This window comes from Pan paniscus, chromosome 13 (genome assembly GCF_029289425.2).
Source record: "Pan paniscus chromosome 13, NHGRI_mPanPan1-v2.0_pri, whole genome shotgun sequence".
Classification (NCBI taxonomy): domain Eukaryota; kingdom Metazoa; phylum Chordata; class Mammalia; order Primates; family Hominidae; genus Pan; species Pan paniscus.
In genome coordinates, this window is record NC_073262.2 from 58,684,336 (window position 1) to 58,706,613 (window position 22,278).

The 22,278-nt window shown below is 35.0% G+C and overlaps 1 long non-coding RNA gene and 1 pseudogene across 1 annotated transcript; both read right to left on the minus strand.

The window, feature by feature from the left end:
* Positions 1 to 5,556: 5,556 nt before the first annotated feature.
* On the minus strand, positions 5,557 to 8,668 carry LOC130541281 (uncharacterized). The gene is made up of 2 exons (XR_008955320.1): positions 7,693 to 8,668; positions 5,557 to 6,921 (listed from the first exon to the last, which is right to left on the minus strand). It is a non-coding gene; the product is annotated as an uncharacterized LOC130541281 (long non-coding RNA).
* Positions 8,669 to 18,246: 9,578 nt separating this feature from the next.
* LOC100979824 (heme-binding protein 2-like) lies at positions 18,247 to 19,085 on the minus strand (annotated as a pseudogene).
* Positions 19,086 to 22,278: the final 3,193 nt, after the last annotated feature.

The following is a 22,278-nucleotide window of genomic DNA, read 5'->3' on the forward strand; positions in this document are numbered from 1 at the left end:
CCAGTGACTGCATGCTTCATAAAAACAGTGCTATCTCTCTTCACTTCAGTGAAAAGAAGCTTCCTCAAGTTACTTAAATGATTGGAGGCAAACATTTTATGGCAAAGAGAAGCTTTCAGCTGGAGGTTTAAATCCTTTAGATTTTTAGAACACATGAAAGTCTGAAATAATCTAGAATAAACCAAAGCAGCATCTCTCAAATTCTTTTCTATACTTTGTTTGTTAATAGGATCTCTTAAACTTTTGGAAATCCCAAATAATGCTGTCAAAAATTTGAATATTTAACTCACCCCACAGATTAATATTTTTGAAAATATTTATAATTAATAGAATGATCAGACTTTTGCTACATGATCCATAAGTTAACATCAGACTTAAGTCCTAGAACATTTACTTAAGTAATAAAGTTGAACTGAACTTCACTCCTAGTAGAATTCTTGCTTAAAAATAAGAAATACCTCTCCTCCTTTTTGCTGTCTTCTAAAACCCACTCTTAAAGCCACTTTGGTTTGTTAACTTTCATATCATGTATTCTCACTACAGCCTTCAACACCTGAAAAATTAGTGGAAGAATTTGACTGATTATAGAGGCTGTTTTCCTTGTTCCTTGGCTTGTTCTAAAAGGGATACTCAGCAGAACTTGCATTTTTTTCTTTCATTTTGTGCTGTCTGCATGAGTAATTACCTCCCTGATTTCTGAGATGCAATTGAGTAGCTTCCACATTAGAAAAATCCAAAGATTGATAGAGCCATCTCTCCTAAAGGATTAGACTGCTGCTGTAATTCCACGGAGTAGGTCATTCAAATAGCAACATGCTACAAAGTTTAATTTATCTGGTTTTTAAAAGCTAGATATTGTTACCAATTCAAGGGAAACTGGAAAGATCTCATAGGTCTTTTATATAGGTGATGATCTTTTATATTCTCCTGCAGCATTGCTTCCTGTCCTCATGGAATGTGTCATTCCAGGAGATGACCAAGGTTCAGAGCTCACTATTTTGAAAATAAAGCATATGACAATTAATTTATTCATCTGTTAATTATAATTTCTGAATATCTGTGCTGATAACTTCAGAGCAAGCTGAAATCAACAGTGAAAACTTCTTTGCAGTATTTGAATTATGAAGAAGCTTTATAACCTGCTTCAATAATGAAGAATTACTTCTTTTAAACAGGTGTCATCGAGTCAGGTAGCCTGTCATGGCAAAATAGCATAGACTGGTGGCATAAAGAATAGAAATTTATTTCTCACAGTTCTGAGGGCTGGATATCTGAGATCAGGGTGCCAGCATAGTCAAATTCTGGTGAGGGTTCTCTTCCTGGGTTGCAGATGGCTGCCTTCTCACTGTGTCCTCACAAGGTAGGGGGAGAGAAAGCTATCTCTGGTGTGTCTTCCTCTTTTATAAAGACACCACTTCTAGCAAATCAGAGATCCCTGTCTTTACGACCTCATTTAATCTTAATCACTTCCTTAATGGTCTAATCTCCAATACAGTTATACAGGGGGTTAGAGCTTCAATATATGAATTTTGGAGGGACACAATTCAGTCCATAACATAGTTTGAAGAAAAATAAAGAGCCAGTGAGAATTCACACATTTATATGCATAAAATCTGTACAATTCCCAATTCATGTTATGTGTGAAATCTGGGCTTGGGCTCTGGTTCTTTTCTTTCTTTATTTCTTTTCTTTCCTTTTTAAACTAATCAGTCTGGTGGTCCCCTGTATCAGGCAGGGTATCTGGCATGCATACTACAGAGATTGCAAAAACCATTACAAATAAAATTATTTGAGCTAGCCAAAGAAAACTGAATCAAATTTTGTTTATTCCCTCATAGTTTTCAAGTTAGCTTGTTTATTATGTTTACAAGCTTATTTAATTTGTTGCAGATGTTCAGTGGACAGTTTTGTAAGCATTCATTGTTAGAATACTTTTTCATAAAATCCATTTTCCAAATGTCTCAATAATGACAAAAGACCCCCTAACAGAATATTAAGCCAGGAAATTCATCTAAACATCATAACTGTAATCATAAGTGGTACAAGCTGTAGTTGTTGTCTGATTAATTTTGGCTCAGTGTAATGTTGCTGGAATGATTATTTTTGACTCAATTTTTTTCTCCTTAAATAAAAGTAAACACCAAAGTGAAGAGGATACAGGAAGAAATGGTGGCCTTTTAAACTAAATTATCAATAAAAGCAATGAGTTTAATTCTCAGGTAATCTTACAAAAATGTGCTATTTTCTAGCAGCAATATTGAAAATAGACTCATACTTTCTAGATAAAATGACTGTTTATTCATTTAAATATATTTTTACTCTATTGGCATAGTTGGGTACATTTGTTTAAAAAGGTTTTCTGTTATATCATTTATTCTTGGCTTTTAAAACTAGTTCTGCACCATAGTCAGTTTAACTGAGAAGCAAGATCTTTGTAAGTTCGCTGCACATTTAATTAATAGAAATCCAACCTCCCAAGACAAACCACAGATGCTGTACATATTTAGCAGGGTCTTCTAACCAGCTGCACTAATCTGGGCTGTAACACTACCCTGTAGCTAAACATCTGGACAGAGCTAGAAAACAGAATAATAAATAGTTTTAGATTTCTTTGAGACAGATGCCTACAGGTGACATCACAAAACATAAACATGGAAATAGAAACAGAAATATTTGTTGCCTGATACCGCATTACAACTTGAAAGACAGGTCATGCAAATTTCTCAATACTGCCCTCAACAAATTTGACTTAAAACAACACCATTTTCCATTTTATAACTAGCTGTCAGATTGCATAGTATAAAATCTTAGAGTTCAAACAGAGATGAGGTAGTACAGTTATAAAAATTGCACCACATTCTGAAAAAGCTAAAGCACTGGCTCTCTTATGATTTAGTACTTATGTTAGAAATAAATTTAACTTCCCTAGAGAGCATCAAGTCAAAAAAAATGCTCTTATATCCTAACCCTTCCCACGTTATTAGGACACTATTGAATTCACCCTAAGACTGGTGAGAACTGGTTGGTTCTTTTAAAGCTTCTATCAGAGGGGTAGATTTTTCTAACTGTACAGAATTTAATAGGGTAGTTGACATTAATTTTTTTTCATTGTAACACAGTTGGAAGTTGAAAAGACTTCTATACCAGTTGCTTTGAGTATCACGCTTCTAGAGTAGCCAAACAACTTCTCCTTGTTTTCAGGGTAGATTTAAACTTCTTTTGATGATACAGAGAAATAATAAAGAATGTCTTATCCCTAATGGCAAATTTTCATTGTAATAGATAGAAATTCGAACTATAGTTATACAATAGACATATTCCTTCTAGAAAGGGATTAATTGTAAATATCTCTCCCTTTCTCAGATTAGAAATCAAGAGCTATCATACTCAAATAATTTAAGCCTAAAATAAACATAGCCAATGCATACACGATAGGTTATTTGAAAACTTTAGTTTGATTCTACAGGAACACTATACATTTAGAAAATAGTTCTTATCTCCCTGGGAACTCATAGCTCATTAATTAAGGTCTCCATGTAATCCTAGATAAAATGTGATAAAGTTTTATTTTTTAATTCAGATTTGTCTTTCAGTAATTTGGAATAAACATTCACAGTTCAGAGTTCGTTTTTATCATTTCAATGTTATTTCAAATATATCTAGAAAGTGAGCCTTAAAAGCTTTCTCAGGAATGCAAACTTAGATATCAACATTCGTGGAGGACAATATTGTTCTCTTAGGTTCTTAGACCAAGGGTTTTTTTTTTCCTATCATATCTTTTAGAAGATTTATTTGCCTCTATATTCTGATAAAATGGCTGTCTTCATATGAAAAAAAAATTTAGAGGTTTTTGAATGTTTATTATCCTTTCTATTGTAGGATAAAATAGTCAAATATATGCTGTTAAGAATTCACAACATCGCTATAGCTGAAAAAAACAGAAGTTTACCATTTGACGATGAGAGAGGAAAGAATACCCTGAAAACTGATAGTTTACTGAGCATCATTTTTACCATAATAAAAAGGTAATTAAGTTTCATAAAGTGTGTTTAGAATGGTATCAAATGAGGAAAAAGGATTTTCTCATTCTAATGTTCAGTGTCCTGATTGAAAGACAGCCCAGGGCTTGGGGAGTAGAAGAATCCTAGAGAAACTTCATTAGAGGATAAGGTCATATCTAGACAAAAACCAATAAATTAAAATATAATAGGATATAATTGTACAAAAATAGAAGGATAAATAAGCTGAACATAAAGACATGGATTAAGAAACTTGTATTTACTTCATTTATAAACACATTTATGTGTATTTGTATATAACTATATAGCTAGAAAGATGGGTAGATTAATAGTTATATAAAGATATCTATCTATATTCACAAATCTATGCATATATTTTTTCCAGGAGCAAAAGTCTAATATTTGATAGAATATTTCCTCCAGATAGCAAGAAACAAATCCTACTTCTACAGTGTAATACCTTGTTATTATTTTACGTTTATTTCCAAATGCCTCATTGTAAGTATATTATGTAGCATACTCCCCAAATTTTTGCTAAGACAGCAATATGTAGGAAAAATTATCTTGTCAATTTACTCTGTATAACATACTTGACTCAAATTATTATTTGGAAACTATTCAGCCCAGATAACAATGCGTATGGGGTATCCTCAGTAATATATTTATATATTTTTAAAACAATTAATTGGAAAAGATTGATATCAAAATTGTGGGGTAAGGGCTATATATAGTACAATCAAAACATTACATATTATATATACACATATATACTATAGGTACATGTATATAATATACATATGTAATATATACACACAACACACATATGTGTACTTACACGTATAATTATGTAATATATATGCCTAAATAATATATTTATTTTAAAATCATATATTGTCTATGTAAAATATAAGTATATATATTGACATGTAACAGGATGGATTAGGCAAATCCAAGAGATCATCAAACGTGCAGAAGTCAAAGGTGAGTATCCCCCACTGTGTTACCTCTCTGATTGCTATGCTGCTCCTTGAACACATCAGGTATGTTGCCACCTTGAGCCACTGGATTTAGCTGCTCTCTCCCTGTGGAATGTTCTTTCCCCATACAGATGCACATATTTCTCCATTAACTCTTTCAAATCTCATTCAGGTTTCAACTTGTCAGCTTGCCATAAGAACTTCCAGGCCCCCTATTCAGAATTGCTCTTCTACACCCCTAGTGCTTGTACATCTTGTCCCCTTAGTTGCTCTAGGTTTGATTGTTGTGGTGGTGTGGTTGTTTTGTGACGGTGATTGTAAACTACTTATTACTTTTGTTATAAGTAGTTTAAATTAAATATAACAACAATCATTGTAGTAGTATAATAACTATTCATTGTTACTAATAGTTGTAGTTACAACTAATAGTTACTGGGATTCCCCCATGAAAAGAGGACACCTTCCTGTTCCTGAGGCTGTGGGGATTTAAGACATAGAGATGGCATATACTACCTTATAAAATGTAAATTCACTGAATTTTTTGGATAAAAAAAAACACCTCACATTTTGACAGCACTTTATTCCATTGGATCATCACAAGATGGAGTTAGGACAGATATCATCAGTCTTCATTTTTCAGATGAGGAAATGGGATTTAAACAAATTAAGCTTTTCAAGGTCAAATCTCTAGTAAGCGAAAGAACTAGGACTATAATATGTCTCTGGCTTTTAATCTAATGCTGTTTTTTCTAAATCATTCTGCTACCCTTACATCAAAGCCCAGGTCACAGCAACTCTGATTTACTGAGGGTACTGATACCAAATTGAGGGCAACCTGAAGCAACACTCATTCCAATTCATTTCCAGTTTGTACGATTCTTTTTCCCCCACTAGCTTTAAATTTCATCATTCTCTCCAATAACAGTAATAACCAAGATTTATTGGGGACCTACTCTCGACCATCATTATACTAGTTTTACATTGCACTGTTTCATTTATATCCCATAGTATAGGAACCCAAGAAGAAGAACTGACAGAGAGAAAAAGAAAGAGAATGAGATTGTGTTTACTCAGACTTCTTCCAGGAATTCTAATAAATCAATTGACTGACTAGGTTTCAATCATTCACATTTCTATTCTTTCTAAATGTATCCAAGATGCAAAGATATCTGCTATCTAATAGGAAAGTCGGAAATCATTCCCTCTATTTGCACTCAGAACAGAATTTCTTAAGCCTAACAGAAAAGAAAGTACATCATTTATGTCCCTTATTTCATAGGACCTCTTAAAGTCCCAGGAGAATGTTCTGTTCATTAAGCAGTAAGCCTGGGGTTATTGGCAAAATTTCACTAAATCCTTCCACATCACTTACTGCTGGCACGGATTTCTGTGCAAGAGAGCACATATTCTCCATCCTGGTGAAATGCCTTGTACTGGCTAAAGTGCAAACCAAATTTCCTGCATCTTAACTCCTGAGGGGAGTGCCTCTCCTCATCTTATCACCTATAACCCTACACTCAATTTCCTGGTCCAACCCTCTACTAGATCTGACTCATAAGGGATTAAGGAGAGGATTGAATAGAGGCATGCTGATCTCCAAAGGAACTGAATTTACTTCCTGCATACTAAAATCTTACTGTCATGCTTTATTTTCTGAAGGGATTTTTCCTCCAATAGCCTCAAATGAGATTGGGAACCCTTCTCCAGAAACTGAAAACTAGTTTTTAGCCTGTTAATTCACAAGTCACTGGAAAATCTGGTTACATTACCTGAAACAAGCCAAAGGCTATCACCAGCTTCATCTTAACTAGGTGGAATGATCACCAAAGATACCTGATCCAAGAGGCATTCCAATAATCTCTCCCCAGAGTGTGACACGTGGGAGGGGCAGTGCTTCTCAGAATCTTTGTGCTTATCAAAAGGAACTAGATAAAGAAAAGAAACTAATTAAACAAAGCAAAAACAAACAAGGCAGCAAGGGCAAACACACTGTAATAAAAGATAACTAACAAGTTTTTTTTTAATGCATGGGTTCAAGGATTTTTAATGCATAGATTTAGAAATTAAGGATAATTGATTCTAAGACACACTTTTTTCAGTTTAACATCTCTAAAATCAGAATCATAGTGGTACAAAAAATAAGGTGCATCTTACAATGAAATAATTTATGTTGCTATGCTCTTATAAATAAGAAAAATAATAGTTATCAAATATCTTACCAAATTGTTTTGAGGTGACTTTCAGCATATAAAGAAAATTTCAAATATCTTACCTATTAGAAACTGCCTCAGAAAAATAAAAACAGAATCTGGTTTAGGAAAAATAGTTTTTATGCTAAAATTGTAATAAGTAAATTGAAGGCATTAGAACAGGAAGCAAAACCCTGGGGAGGTAATTAATGATTTAAAGTTTCTAGTCTGACTGGAAGCATTCATTCCACACACTGAAGCATAAAAATTATGTTTATGATTATGATATTATGTCAGAAAATAATAAATGTATGAAAGTTATGTTTTATAAATATTTTAGATAAAATGTAAATATTACAATATAATTTTCCATAGAATTCTTATCTTAGGAAGTTGAATAGAGGTCAGCTTAAACCCCTTTGATGAAAAATCTTAGGGTAAACCAAAATACTTTTTCTATTAAAATGTCACCAATACCAATATTACTAGAGCTTGTACAATACTTACTGTATTATGTGTTCTGACCCAGGCATCCGTCATAAGGAACATGCTTGTGGGGACAATCTCCGCTAGATGTCAGCAAGACAATTTTAAGAGACTCCAACTTACTCTGGGGATGTGGTATATTTGTCAGTAGACTCAGGCTCAGGAATCTGCATAATGAATAAATATGTGGGATTTATTAGCATATTCAATTTTTAATAAAAGTACAGTCAATCCATGTAACAGTAAAGGACTAAAAGTAGAATTAGATGATAGAGGAAATGTGGAGAAGGTATAGCTGGTTGAATAGTGGTCTCCAAAAAACTATGCCCAAGTCCTAACACTGGCACTAAATGTGACCTTACTTGTAAGTCTTTGTAGATGTAATTAAAGATTCGCAAATGAGATCATCCTGGAATTAGGGTGGGCTCTCAACCCAATGCCTGGTTTCCTTAAAAAGAAGGGAGAGATTTAAGAGATAGACATATAAAGAAGTCCACGTGAAGACAGAGGTAGAAAGAGGTTGGAATGGTGCAGCTACAAGTCAAAGCATGCCAAAGATTGCCTGCTGCCACCAGAAGTTAGGAAAGAGGCATGGAACAGACTCTTCTGCGGAGCCTTTAGAAAAAAAAAAAAATCTCTAACACTTTGATTTCAAACATCTCACTTCCAAAACTGTGGAAAAAAATTAATTTCTGTTGTGGTAAGACACCAAGTTTGTGGTAATAGGTTACAAAAGCTCCAAGAAACAAACACAGGAATTGAGAGTAAAACTGCAGACAGACGACAAAATAGGGAGTGAAACAAAGTATTGTGCAAATGAGATGAGCTGGTAGACTACGCCATTACTTACCCTAAAAATATTAGAAGTGCTAAAGGTAAGTAGGTAGCTTTAGCACTGGCTGCATTTTTTATGATAAAATAAGACTTTGTCAGGTGCCATCATATGATCTGCTCTTCAGTTTCCATTTCCAAAACAATAGGAAGTATAGCAGAAAGATTAAGCATATGGATACTGAAGGCTAAACTGCCTAGTTTCACATCCTCCTCCATTGCACAGCTTGTGTTTCGTATTTGTGTGTTTGTTTCATCTGTAAAATGGTGATGATCATAAGACATATCTCAGAGGTGTTGAAAGGATTAGATGAATTAATATATATAAAGTGCTTAAAAGAGTAAAAGTTCTATATATGTGTTTACTTTTATTATTCAAGGTATTGTTGCCATCAAAGTATGTGAATTCTCTAATTTTAACTCAACAATGTTACAGATCTAATGCACAGATTTAATTTTTGAAGTGAGCAAATCATATTACATTACAAAGAGGATGAAAATGAGAGTAGGAACTCCAAAAAGGAGTTCAGGAGATAGTGAGAGAATACAGAATTGAATCGGGGCTCTGTTGAAGATGCTGACTTCTCTGCTCTGCTCTGCTCTACAAAACAAGATACCAGCTACGGCAGCACTGAGAAGGGCTTCCAGAAGGAAGCTGGGGCAGTCTAGGGCCATATGGTCACTTCACAGGTCCATGGACCCCCTTCTACAAAAAACATTCTCTCCTCCTATACTTTGTCTCTCCACATCTGTAGTTTGAGATTATATTTATTACTTTTTTCCTATTTAGTTTTCTTATTGCTCCCTTTGTTGAACTCTCATTTTGATCCAGTTTCTTTATCTTCTCATGACTTTTAATTTATTTTGTATTTTCCTTTGCTCATCAATATTATTTATATTGTATTCACTTAGAAACTGAATGGTGATTTTTATCCCTTATCCTCTTAAATTGTTTAGAAGTAAATCTTATGTATCACATACACACATCTTATACTCATGCCTTTGCTTGGACCTTATGATGAAAATCTTCCCCGATTTTTTGAAGTATCTTCTTCACTCTTCCCTGATTTTTCCAAGTATCTTCTTCCATCCCTGCATTATGTGAGAAGACCATTCTTATTCACTGAAACAAGAAATATTTTACCACATTTTAAAATATTGCATGGCTTGGTAAATATCCCAAAGGGAGTACCATTTTTCTAGCAGTTTAATTCTTTTGAAAGTATCAACTACAGTATACTGAAGTGTTAATGTTAAAAGAGGCCTTAAAAAAAATCTTTTGAAAGCATTTTGAAAAAGTGTAATGGAGTCCAAGTTAATTTTTTTATTAAACATTCATAAAAAAGAAAATGTGGAAGAGCTCAACCTTTTTCATATGAAAATAAGATTTAAGTAATTCAAAGTGATGATTAAATATGGGTATTAAGTAGATTGCAATGTAGTAGCAAGTTTTTAAGTAAATTCTAATTTTTTCTGTACCAGATATCCCCCACAATTTCCACCCATCATCTCTTAACTTATGATAATATATAGACAATACTATAATCATTTTCTTAAAAATATTGGGCCATGTTTACAGCTTTAAAGTTAGTCACATGAACTAACATGATCTCTAAGACTCTGATATTTTGTGATGATTTAAATTTTGCATTAAGGCTTTCTCCTTGGTTCAAAATCTAACTATAGGACCAATGCAGGTGTTTAGTAAATCATCATCCAGCTTTTTAATACACTCTAACTTTTCATAAATATCACAGAATATTTGGAATAGGGGAAAGAAGGTAAGAAAAGAATAGGAAGGGGAAAAAACAAAAACCAAGTTGCATTCATTTTTACTTTGTGATCTAGCACAGTAATTATTTTGCCTACCTGTTGGAGGTGGACAGAGCTGAAACAGTTTTTTTTTTTAATTTTGTTGATATTTAAGAAAGTGTATAAATTTAACCTTAGAAGAGGAACTTCTGTATGAGGTCTGGAGGTATGTGCCACATCTGGGTCCCACGGCAAGGGAGCAAGACTACACCACAGTTCTGTTGTCCCTGGGTTTGGAAGAACAACAGCTGCTTCTGTGAACATTCAAACCTGCTGCCATTTTGAGTAGTCTTCTTCCACACCTCCCGGAATTTCAAGCTCCTTAGAAAATAGTGCTTGCCATCTATACCTATGCAACAAACCTGCACATTCTGCACATGTATCCCGGAACTTAAAGTTAAAAATAAAAAAGAAAAGAAAACTGAAAAAAAGAGAAAATGGCGTTTGCCTTATGAGGCATATCAGTTGTGTCTCTGTGATCAAAATTCTGTTAAATCTCAAGGGGCAAAAAGCAGTGAGGCTCTGGGAAAGTTAATGTACCTCTTTCTCCTTGTAGAGACTCCTATTTCTTACCTTGCAGATAGGCAACCAGTTTTGTGTGTTCTTGCCTCAGGAATTTTGACTTTTGTAATGGAGTAAAAGACATGAAAGATAATGGCAAGTGTCCAAGAGTGTGAACTTAGAGGGAGAAAGCTTGTGAAGTCAAGAAGAATCTCTAAGACAGGTAAGAGGACGTGTTTTTAACTTCTGTAATAACAGTAATCATTCAGATATGTGTAAAACATATCTGAAGATAAGTTCCTAGCCATTGAAGTTTCAAGGTTCATAGAATCCCTGTGCCTCAAGAGTAGCAAAGTAGTTGAAGAGCTTGCATATTTAAAGGGGAATCTCTAAAGTTACCAGTGCAAGACAATGATTGGCTCTTCCCTATATCTCAGTTCTATGAGTGACTGTCATAACCCTTTTAGGGAGGGTCTTATTATTCAGATTAAATTTCCAAACTGTCTTATAGGAGGAGAATCTCAGTGTTAGAACTGGGTTGATTTTTAAGAAAATAGAGGAAAGCACTGGCTCCTACACAATGAGTTTGTAAGCTAAAACCTGCTAAGCATTAAAGCGACCCTTATTGTGGGAGTTCTGAAGGAAAACGTATCCTGTGGCTCTTGGAATTTTAAGCAGAGATGGCAGGGGGAAAAAAATAGGCCACAGGAATAGAATGACAGACAATGTCCTTGGGTAAGAGAAAACCAAATGGCCAGAAATTGATGAAAGAATAAATTTTCTTGAGATAGAGTTCAGAAAAAAAGCATTGATTTGAGAATGGATGTTGTACACCTTGATTTTATACACAGATCTACCTACAGTTTTACATGTGTGAAATACGAAAAGTCTATTACATTACATGATTCTTTTCAACAAAGCTGCTCATGATAATTGTGATCACATACAGTGAGAAATATTCTGTATGTAATACAATATTAAGTTAGAAAAAGAGAGAGGTTACCTCTAAAATGAAATGTAGATATTTTTATACATAACTATGAAAACAAAGTATCCCTTAATCCTATATAATCAGATATCTATTGGGTCAGAATAGCAGGAATAAAAAAAGAGGGAGACTGTTCATAATAGCAAAGACTTGCAACCAACCCAAATGCCCATCAACGATAGACTGGATAAAGAAAATGTGGCACATATACACCATGGAATACTATGTAGCCATAAAAAAGGATGAGTTCATGTCCTTTACAGGGACACTGGTGAAGCAGGAAACCATCATTCTCAGCAAACTAACACAAGAACAGAAAACCAAACACCACATGTTCTCACTCATAAGTGGGAGCTAAACAGTGAGAACACATAGACACAGGAAGGGGAACATCACAAACCAGGGTCTGTCGGGGAGTAGGGGGCTATGGGAGAGATAGCATTAGGAGAAATACCTAATGTAGATGATGGGTTGATGGGTGCAGTAAACCACCATGGCACGCGTATACCTATGTAACAAACCTGCACATTCTACACGTGTATCCCAGAACTTAAAGTATAATAAACTTTTTTTAAAAAGAGGGAGATATGGTCTTGTCCTTCGAGATCTCACAAAGTGTCTAGAAAAAACAAATCTATGAATGAATAATTTGAAAACAATATATTTATCCTAATGTTAGCATATTTGGCAGAGAGTAGTAAACATCCAGAGAAAGAGAAGACTGACATGACAGGGAATTCTTCCCAAAGGATAGGGAAAGACTCAAGAAGAAATTCAGGCCATAGAAAGATCCTTCTAAACACATATTTCCTGTCAGATTTACTTTAACAATGGACAAGGGTACTGCCACCATATTCAAAATTAAAGTAAAAATAAAATAACTGAAATAAGAACAATTGATGGGGTCTGTGCATCGATATTTGAAAATTTATATAACATATATGTTTTATTACCAAATTTACATTATCACAGTAAACATGAAAGTCTAACTTTACTAGCGCCCATGGGGAGATAAAATAATCAACTCTCAGCATCCAAAATTTCTCCTCCATTTTACTCCAAATACATCTTATCATTCACTTAAATGTTGGAATTACTCCACATAATAAAACACATCCAAATTTACCCCAACACCAGAGATTCTTCCAAACTCTAAGTTTCAGCTGCAGAAAGGAGCAATTGAACACACTTGATATTCAGACCATCACAAGTCTCCTAGGTCAGTTCTGAGGGTTTGGTAAAATGATAAAAATCTACTCCCCAGTGGGAAGTCTAGCTGACTACCATAGTTAGACATGGAATTCTAATCATTATTCAGCATGTCTTATAAAAAGGTCTAAAATCATGAGAAAACTCTTTGTTTTTTTCTTACTTAAGTGGCACACAGGGAGGTGAAAACCTACAAAAGCCATTCAACATAGTTCTTATTAACCAACATTAACTGCCTGCCCTGGGAATTGAGTCCTGGTTCTCAAAAGCAAATAATAAAAAGTAAATTTCATCACACAGGGATTTTTTTTTTTGGTTGAGTTTACAAGTGTAGTAAAGAGATTAAACAAAATGGCCTTAAAGGCCACAAATGTCCAACAGAGAAAGCTTGCTTCCTAGGATTCAAATCTATTGCAAAAATGACCTATTTTTATAAGACAGTTTTCTTTTGATCTCTATAAACTTGCTGAGCTCCCTTATACTCTCATTGCACACAAACCTTTTATGAAGCTCCAATTAATTTCATTGTTTATCTAAGTGAATAAAACTCTACAATTTCATTGCAGTTAAATCAGATAAAGCATTCATGTAATTCTGATAATTGGTGCATGTGATTTTTCAGTATTTATATGTATATGTTAAAGATATTTGGACAAGATTGTTAGTAGATACATTCTGATGGATTCCCTGTGGTGTTAATTCACCAATAAAATATCCATTTGGCATGTAATATAACAAATACAAGATTTAGTTGGCATTGTTAGACCTCAAAAATGGACCACCAGAATAATTATTTATATTCTTGCTCCACAATTAGCTACTTAATTATTGTGAATGAGTTAATTATGTAAGTCAACTAAGTATTATGAAAGGATAATATATGAAGGCTAGCCCATAAATTCTTTTTTTTTTTCTTAGATGGAGTCTTGCTCCATTGCCCAGGCTGGAGTGCAGTGGCGTGATCTCAGCTGACTGCAACCTCCACCTCCTAGACTCAAGCAATTCTCCTGCCTCAGCCTCCCGAGTAGCTGGGATTACAGGTGCGCCTGCCACCACACCTGTAATTTTTTTTTTTTTTTTTGTATTTTTAGTAGAGACGGGGTTTTACCATGTTGACCAGGTTGGTCTTGAACTCCTGACCTCAGGTGATCCACGCACCTTGGCCTCCCAAACTGCTGGGATTACAGGCGTAAGCCACCACGCCCAGCCTAGCCCATATATTCTTAACTTGGTTGTGTGTTATAATCATGCTCAGGGAGTAAACATTTCTAGCCAAACTTTAGCATAATCTAGTTTAAGTATACAAATCAGGTTAATAAATGTATGCGTTGATCTACATTTGGTTTCCATCTTCCCCAGTACCTCCTGGTTTTATTTACCATCTAATTACCAAATCTGATCTTTAACAGAAATTAACTAATACTGTTTTAGAAATAAGTAATTATTAATTTATAAATTAGGGCCGGGTGCAGTGGCTCACGCCTGCAATCCCAGCACTTTTGGAAATCAAGGCGGGTGGATTACCTAGGCCAGGAGTTTGAGACCAGCCTGGCCAACATGATGAAACCCCGTCTCTACTAAAAACACACAAAAAATTAGCTGGGTATGGTGGCGGGCACCTGTAATCCCAGCTACTCGGGAGGCTGAGGCAGGAGAATCACTTGAAGCCGGGAGGTGGAGGTTGCAGTGAGCTGAGATCATGCCACTGCACTCCAGCCTGGGCGACAGTGCAAGACAAAAAAGAAGAAAGGAAAAGAAAGAAGAAAGAGAGAGAGAGACGGAGGGAGGGAGGGAGGGAGGGAAAGAAAGGGAAAGGGAAAGGAAAGGAAAGGAGGTGAAGGAGGGGAAGGAGAAAAAGGAAGGAAGGAAGGAAGGATGGATGGAAGGGAGGGAAAGAAAGAAAGGGAGAAGGAGAGAGAGAGAAGGAAAGAAAGAAAGGAAGAAAGAAAGAAAGAAGGAAAGAAAGAAAGAAAGAAAGAAAGAAAGAAAGAAAGAAAGGAAAGAAAGAAAGAAAGAAAGAAAGAGGGACGAAGGAAATACAAATTAGAAGACAGACTAACTATCTTTGAGCCCCAATGCTTTCATCTTGTCCTTTCTAGAAAGGCCTCTAATAAGTTGTAGATGTCACTACAGGGAAATGCTTTATCTTTTCAGAGAATCATCCAATACTTGTGTTGATTTGAAATTAGTTTTTTTTAGTATGCTCATAGAAATTCAAATAAAGAAAGCTATCACTAATTTTGTCAGGGATTTTAAACCAAAATGTCTACTCAGGCCAGAAAGTTGATTCAAATGAGTAAGATTGCCCAAGCGTGGACTGTTACAAAATGGACAAACCAGACTTACCCATCTGAGGGATGCGGCACCACTCAGCAACAGCTTATCATTTTCAGAATAGCATAGAGCCTAGATCAGACAAATTTTCCAAGAGAACTAGAATTCTGGGATTTTATTTAAAAAAATCTCTTGATATTTAAATGCTAACATCAACTAAACATTTTTTTTAAACACAATGCAAGTCAAAATAAATATATCTGCTGTCTGTATTAGGACAGTTTGGACCTCAATTAAATAATAATGCACTGCAATCTGGATAAAACATTATATTTTATTCTTAAATGCCATTGTAGATTATGACTGTTCTTATCTCTTTTCCTTATGGAAGGTTATTTTAATTTTATTTATCTCATATACCTTTGTATTTTATGTATATTTTTATCATTCAACTCAAAATTAACCATGAGTGAATTAAGGTTAAGGAGAAGGATAATGGTAGGGAATGTTTCTGTGTTCAAAAGCAAGGGTGGTTAAATGCCTTCTGCACATATTATTTTCTATTGCCTAAGTTTAGATTTTCCATCCTGACCCTAAAGTAAACCCACAAGGAAAGTGCAAACTCATACTGGCTCTTGTTAACTGAGCAGAATTAAAAATCAGTGTTCTGTTCCTATGGACTAGAAGGCAATTTAAAACACCCAGGACATCAGCTGGGAAACTTCTTAATTCTTAGCTTTATTCTCGTTCAAGACCTATATATGGAAATTCTAATCAATGTGTTCATTAAACAAGACACCCAGATATTAATCAAGCTTCTTGCAAAGCCCTTTCTACTGTCTGACAGTTGGTAGCAAAAAGGAGGGTGCTTCAATAAATGCTCAGAATTATGATTACAAAGAATAAAGATATTTTCCTGATTCTCTCAATAAAGGGTAAGTGAAGCATCACAATGAAAGAATTTATAATTAAGTTGCTTGGGTTGTATTCAATTTCTCCTTAACACATATGCCCAGACTGATTCACCGAAGGAAAAGCTTTGAATGATTCATTTTGATGGAAGGAATCATTGCTATTATCAAGAGCTAAGAGACACAAGAACTGAAATTATCCACCAGCCAAGAGACAGAATCGATTGTACTTCTGCCAGGTCATCACTCCTTATAATTAAGAGAGAACATACAACATTCTCTAATCAGACCTGGTAAGTGTAAGAACCTAATGAAGAATTGTTGATTTATAAAAACCAAAAATTACAAACTAATATCCCTCATGAAGACGCAAAAATTCTTGAAAAATTTGTAACAAATTCAATTCAATAATCCATAAAAAGGTTAATACATTATGACTAAATACATTTTGTATCAGGAATGTAAAGTTGAATGAATCAATGTCATTCATTATATTTAAAAAAGGGATTAAGTAATAATATCTCAGTAGATACAGAAAAGCATTGGATAAAGTTCAGCACAACCTCATTAAGAATTCTCAGCATGCCAAGAAGAGAAGAGACCTTATTTAATTTGATAAAAGTCATCTATTACAATTTAATATTTATAACTAATGTTATAATTTAATACTATTGGGAAAAGCCTAAATGTTCATCCGTGGGGCACTGGTTGAATAAATTATGGTATATCCAACCAAGCAACTACTCTAATAGACATAAAAAGTAAAGAGGACAAAGACTATGATGTAGAGTGGTTTGCAAGATATACTGAAAAGTGGAAAAGCAAGGTGTTACACTCCCTGCAGGAAGCGGAGCTTAACTCTCCACCCCCTTTTTAGCATGAACTGTACATAGTGATTCACTCACTTCCAACGAACAGAATATGGAAAAAGAAAAACAATATTTTTTTAGTGGGAAACTCTAGCAAGTACTACCTTAACCAACTGAGCACAGTTAACATCACTAGTCGTAAGTCATGTTGATAGCATGTCCCCATATGGCCTGATGAGAAAGGTACTTTATCTCTGTTGTATTCTTCCCCAAAGCCCATAATCCCAACCTCTTCATGAGAAAAACATCACCCCATTTGGTGGGTATTCTACAAAATATCCAACCAATACATCTCATGGCAAAGTCATGAGTAAATTAAAAGCTGACAAACTTTAACAAACCACAGAAGACTAAAGATACATGTGACAAAATCCACTGTGAGATCCTTCATGGGATCCTGGAACAGAAAAAGAATATTAGTGGAAAAACTCGTAAAATCCAGTTAATAGTCATTTGTAAATGTTGATTTTGTTTGTTTGTTTCACAAATATTCCATAGGAAAACATAATTTTAACTGCAGGAGAAACCATGTGAGGGGCATATGAGAACTCTAATATCTTTGCAACTCTTCTGAAAGCCTAATGTTATTTTAAAAGAAAATTTATTTTAAGAGAAACAATATGGAAAAGAGTGTATGTAATGTCAAATATGTTGTGAGAAATAAAAAATAAGAAAATAAATATGTTTTTCCTATTTTTACAAAAGAAAACACAGGAAAGATAGACTAGAAACTGATGACAGAAGTTTCTTATAAGAAATAAGTAGGATTGGAGTAGATGGGGTATGTGTGAAAAGAAGACTTCCCTGATTATATCACATTCTATAGTTTTGATTTGTTAAATAAAATCTTTAATATTTTGATTGATAATATCTGGAGAGGATGACGTCCAACTGGCACAAGGCAACATGATTGTGATGCAGTGAAGAAGGGGGAATCAACATTACATTTCCTTGAATCCCCACAGAAAACAAAGACCACCATAGTTATGACCAATTTACATGTGTGTAGATTATTGTCCCCTGTGACAAAGCTTCACACACTAAAAAGGCACATTGGGAATGAGCTTGAGTCATTGTAGTGCTCTCAAAAAGATGCTAGACACACACTTTATGATAGGTAGTGTTAATGTCTAGGTTAAACAGAAGCTTTCCCCTGGCAATGGAACTTCCTTTCCTTTTCTCATTCATTTTCTTTGGAGGACTCCTTTTTCTCAATCAATTAAACTTTATTATTTCTATTAAGCAATTTGAAAGGACTGGTGTAGCCTGAAGTGTAATAAACCTTTTTATTGAAAACTTTTCCTTCTTCCCTCAAAATGCTTAAATGCTTGCTAATGTCAAAAGTTGTTCTGTTTTTTTTTGAGACGGAGTGTCCCTTTGTCGCCCAGGCTGGAGTGCAGTGGCTCCATCTCTGCTCACTGCAACCTCCGCCTCCTGGGTTCAAGCAGTTCTCCTGCCTCAGCCTCCTGAGTAGCTGGGATTACAGGCATGTGCCACCACACCCGGCTAAATTTTTTTGTATTTTTAATAGAAACGGGGTTTCAGCATGTTGGTCAGGCTGGTCTCAAACTCCTGACCTCGTGATCCGCCTGCCTTGGCCTCCCAAAGTGAAGTTGCTCTTGATTCTTTGGGGCACTAGAGTATCCACTGAATGAAACACAGCATATCGGCTGTGTCTTCAATAAAGTCATCTGACTCTGAAGGCCTGGGCAGATGGAATTGCTGTTCAGAGGAGATACAGGGAAATGGTCTTGGTAGACTCACTAAAAGGACATGAACCAACCTCTGTGTAGCTTGTGACTGGAGCTGTCACCATTATTTTCATCTCTTTCTCCTTTTGCCTTGAATGTAGATGTTCAGTTTTGTAAAGCCTGTCTGGATGGCTGAACCCCTGTTCATAGACTCAACAGAAGTGCTGACCCACTTAACTGTCCACACTGTCAGATCCCATGACTTCAGAGCTGGGGGCTTCCAACCTCTGGGGCCTTCCAGCCCAGTGTCCACAGCTTGAACCACCATGAAGGGCTGACACCTGGGTCTACCTGCCACCAGGCCAATCAAGCTGTGCCACCAGTTTTGATTTTTGAAGCATGTAAATATTCTACATGTTCAAAATATAAAATTATGCCAAAAATAAAAACATAGAATACAAACAGAAACAAATGAGCCTGAAAGTGTTCTTGCTGGATATTTTTGTACTAAACCCTAAATAAACAGAAGAATCTAGTATATGGGACATCCTTCAGGACAACTGACCTGGCCTATTTAAAGCATTCAAAGTCACAAAGGACAGAGTGAGCCTGCTGAGGGAAAGAGGAGCATTCTAAGGACACTACAGAGACATAACAATTACAATGTGTGAACCTCGATTGGATCCTATGTGAAAAGGGGGAAAAATCATCTATATAAAACATTTTGGAAAAGCGGGGAAATTTGGTATTTAGTATGGACTACATACTGTGTAGTATTACATAAGTAGTATTGATTTCTTAGATAGATGATGGCTCGGTGTTTGTTGGAAGATGTTCCTGGTGTTGCTAGATGCATACTGAAGTTTTTAGAGGTGAGGTGTCACCATGGTTGAAATATGCTTTCAGATGATTTGACAAAAAAGAAATATGTGTCTATCTATAAAGAGAGATAAAGGAAACTTGGCAGTTTTTAACAGTAAATCTAGTTGTGGGATACACTGGTGTTCATTGTACTACTCTTTTAACTTTTCTATAGTTTTGAAAATTTTTCAAATAAGAGATTTTAAAGTCAGTTTATTCACTTTTCTAATCTTCCTTCTAATGAACATTCTCCATCACCTTAGGCACTTTGTAGGATTCATTTTTGTCATGTATTTCACTCATTTTGTCTATAGTTACCAGCCTACTTATGTATTATATTTCTCTGATCAATTTTGCTGATTTTTCTTCTTAGATCACCCATGTCATCCATAGTTTCAAATTCTTTAGCACTCTACATATTAAAGAGTACATATATAAAGCATTGTTTAAGTTATGAACTTCCCACCCAAATAAGTTTCCACTTTCTTCCATATTTGTCATTTGATTTTTAATTTCTCATATGGAAGCATATAGGATAACTATAGAAACAGCCACAAGCAATATAGGCCAATATATTCAGCCCTTAGAGCCAGTTAACTTGCTAAGTGCCCACTAGATTTGAAGGCACCAGTAGCAGATAGCTAGGGGAAAGTGCTGGTCATAGATAAATATGGGATTGATACTAGGAAAAGTGTGGTCCTTTATCATTAACCATTAAATATGCTAATGTATACTATCATTTTAACCTCTTTTGCTCCTACATGCCTTCCTCTGTCTTATTTTTGAAAAGACAAGATACAGTCACAGCCACACAAGTTGGTCCCAGTCCAGTGGTACTGCTGGGATGCCTGGCAGATGCAAAGGGCAGACTCACAGTGGGGCAAGATTTCCTCAAATGCAAGATATTTTCCTATGTACAGGATGGCATTTTGGAAGACTGTTTTCTGATTGTGTTTCTTCTCTCTAAGTGCTTTCTCCATAATGTAAATATCGAAGTCTTGCTATCTGAGTTACAGAGCAATTAAAGAAAATATTTCATACTTCCTAGTCTTAAAATATTAAAATCTAAAACCTGGAAATAACACAAGGAGAGAAATCCAAATACCGCATGTTCTTACTTGTAAGTGGGAGCTAAATTATGAGAACTTATGAACACAAAGGGGGAACAACAGACACTGGGGTCGACTTGAGGGTGGAGTGTGGGAGAGGGGAGAGAAGAAGAAAAGATACATATTGGGTACTGGGCTTAATTCCTGGGTGATGAAATATGTACAACCAATCCCCATGACATGAGCTCACCTCTGTAACAAACTTTCACATGCACCCCTAAACCTAAAATAAAAGTTAAAAAATAAATAAATAAATAAATAAATAAATAAATAAAACCTGGAAAAATACTAATATATATTTTGAGGACAGCTTATGCCTCTGAAGAAAGAAATAAAATATTTCACCCCCAAAATATTCACCTAGAAGTTTAATAACTTAAATATGATTCTCTAAAAATCATATCAATATTATTCAAGAGTTTAGAAGTCTGTATTGTTATAAGAAGTAGATGTTTCTTCTATATTTTCCCTCTTTTTAAATTTTAATAGAAGAGGATGATAATTTAATGAGGTCTAAAAGTAAAATTTAGAAACTAAAATCTCATCCTGGGGTATGTGGGAAAGTGCATGGGCTTTCTGAGTTCAAATTCTAGCTCTGCAACTTCATAGCACATGGTACTGGGATAGTCACATTTCCTCACCTGTAGGTTAGGGTGAGCAAATACCTATCAAAATAAAAAGAAATAATAAAAATAAGTTGAAAGCTGGAAACATTGTTGAATAAATGCAAAACAAATTAGTGCTAGATAAAATATAACAAACTTATTTAAAATTTACCTCTTAAGAAAAAAAAAGAAAATACCAGAAGATAGGAATAAAGGGGGAAATTAAGCCATAGCAATAATGCTAAGTCTGATTCTGCAATAGCTCTTGAGTGGGAAAATGGGACTATCAAAGTCAGTTAAGACTAAGAGTTCAGATTATGTTGCCCAAGCATGCAAATATTTTGAAGCCTTAGTACTAAAAATTGCATAAAATTAGAAGTGGCATGCCTTAATTACGAAATGCCTCAAAGGACTGGACTACCAGTAAAAGAAGATCTTGGGGGACGGGGTCGGGGGAGAATATGTTTTCCTACAGAGGAAAAATGAAAAAGTTTGTTTCTGTCTCAGCTGTAAATAAAAAAAGAAAAGAAAGAAAAAAGTCTTCCCTGAGAAATTGAAAACACAGACTGTGCCTCTCCTAGGTTTAGAATCTAACTATATAGTATTAGCATAGTATGGTAAAATTCAAGTTGACTAGTTAAAATTAAAAGTTAGTGAGGCAAAATCTAGGAACATAAATTGATACAAAGTACTGACTGATGCTAGTTAGCCTTCAGCAGAGCAGATACAGGATCATAAAGGTGAATGATTGTATTAATCCAATAAGGAGCATGCAAAAAGACATGGAAGAGTAGGTATGAGGGTGTTTAAAAGAAGAAAAATCAGGGCTTAAGTTAAAGAAAATGGTAAGTGAAACTATTTGATGCTGAGAAATAGGTAATGGTAAGACACAAAAGCGCTGGAAATCACAATGATGTCAAAACAGTTATAGTGAGAGAGAGAGATC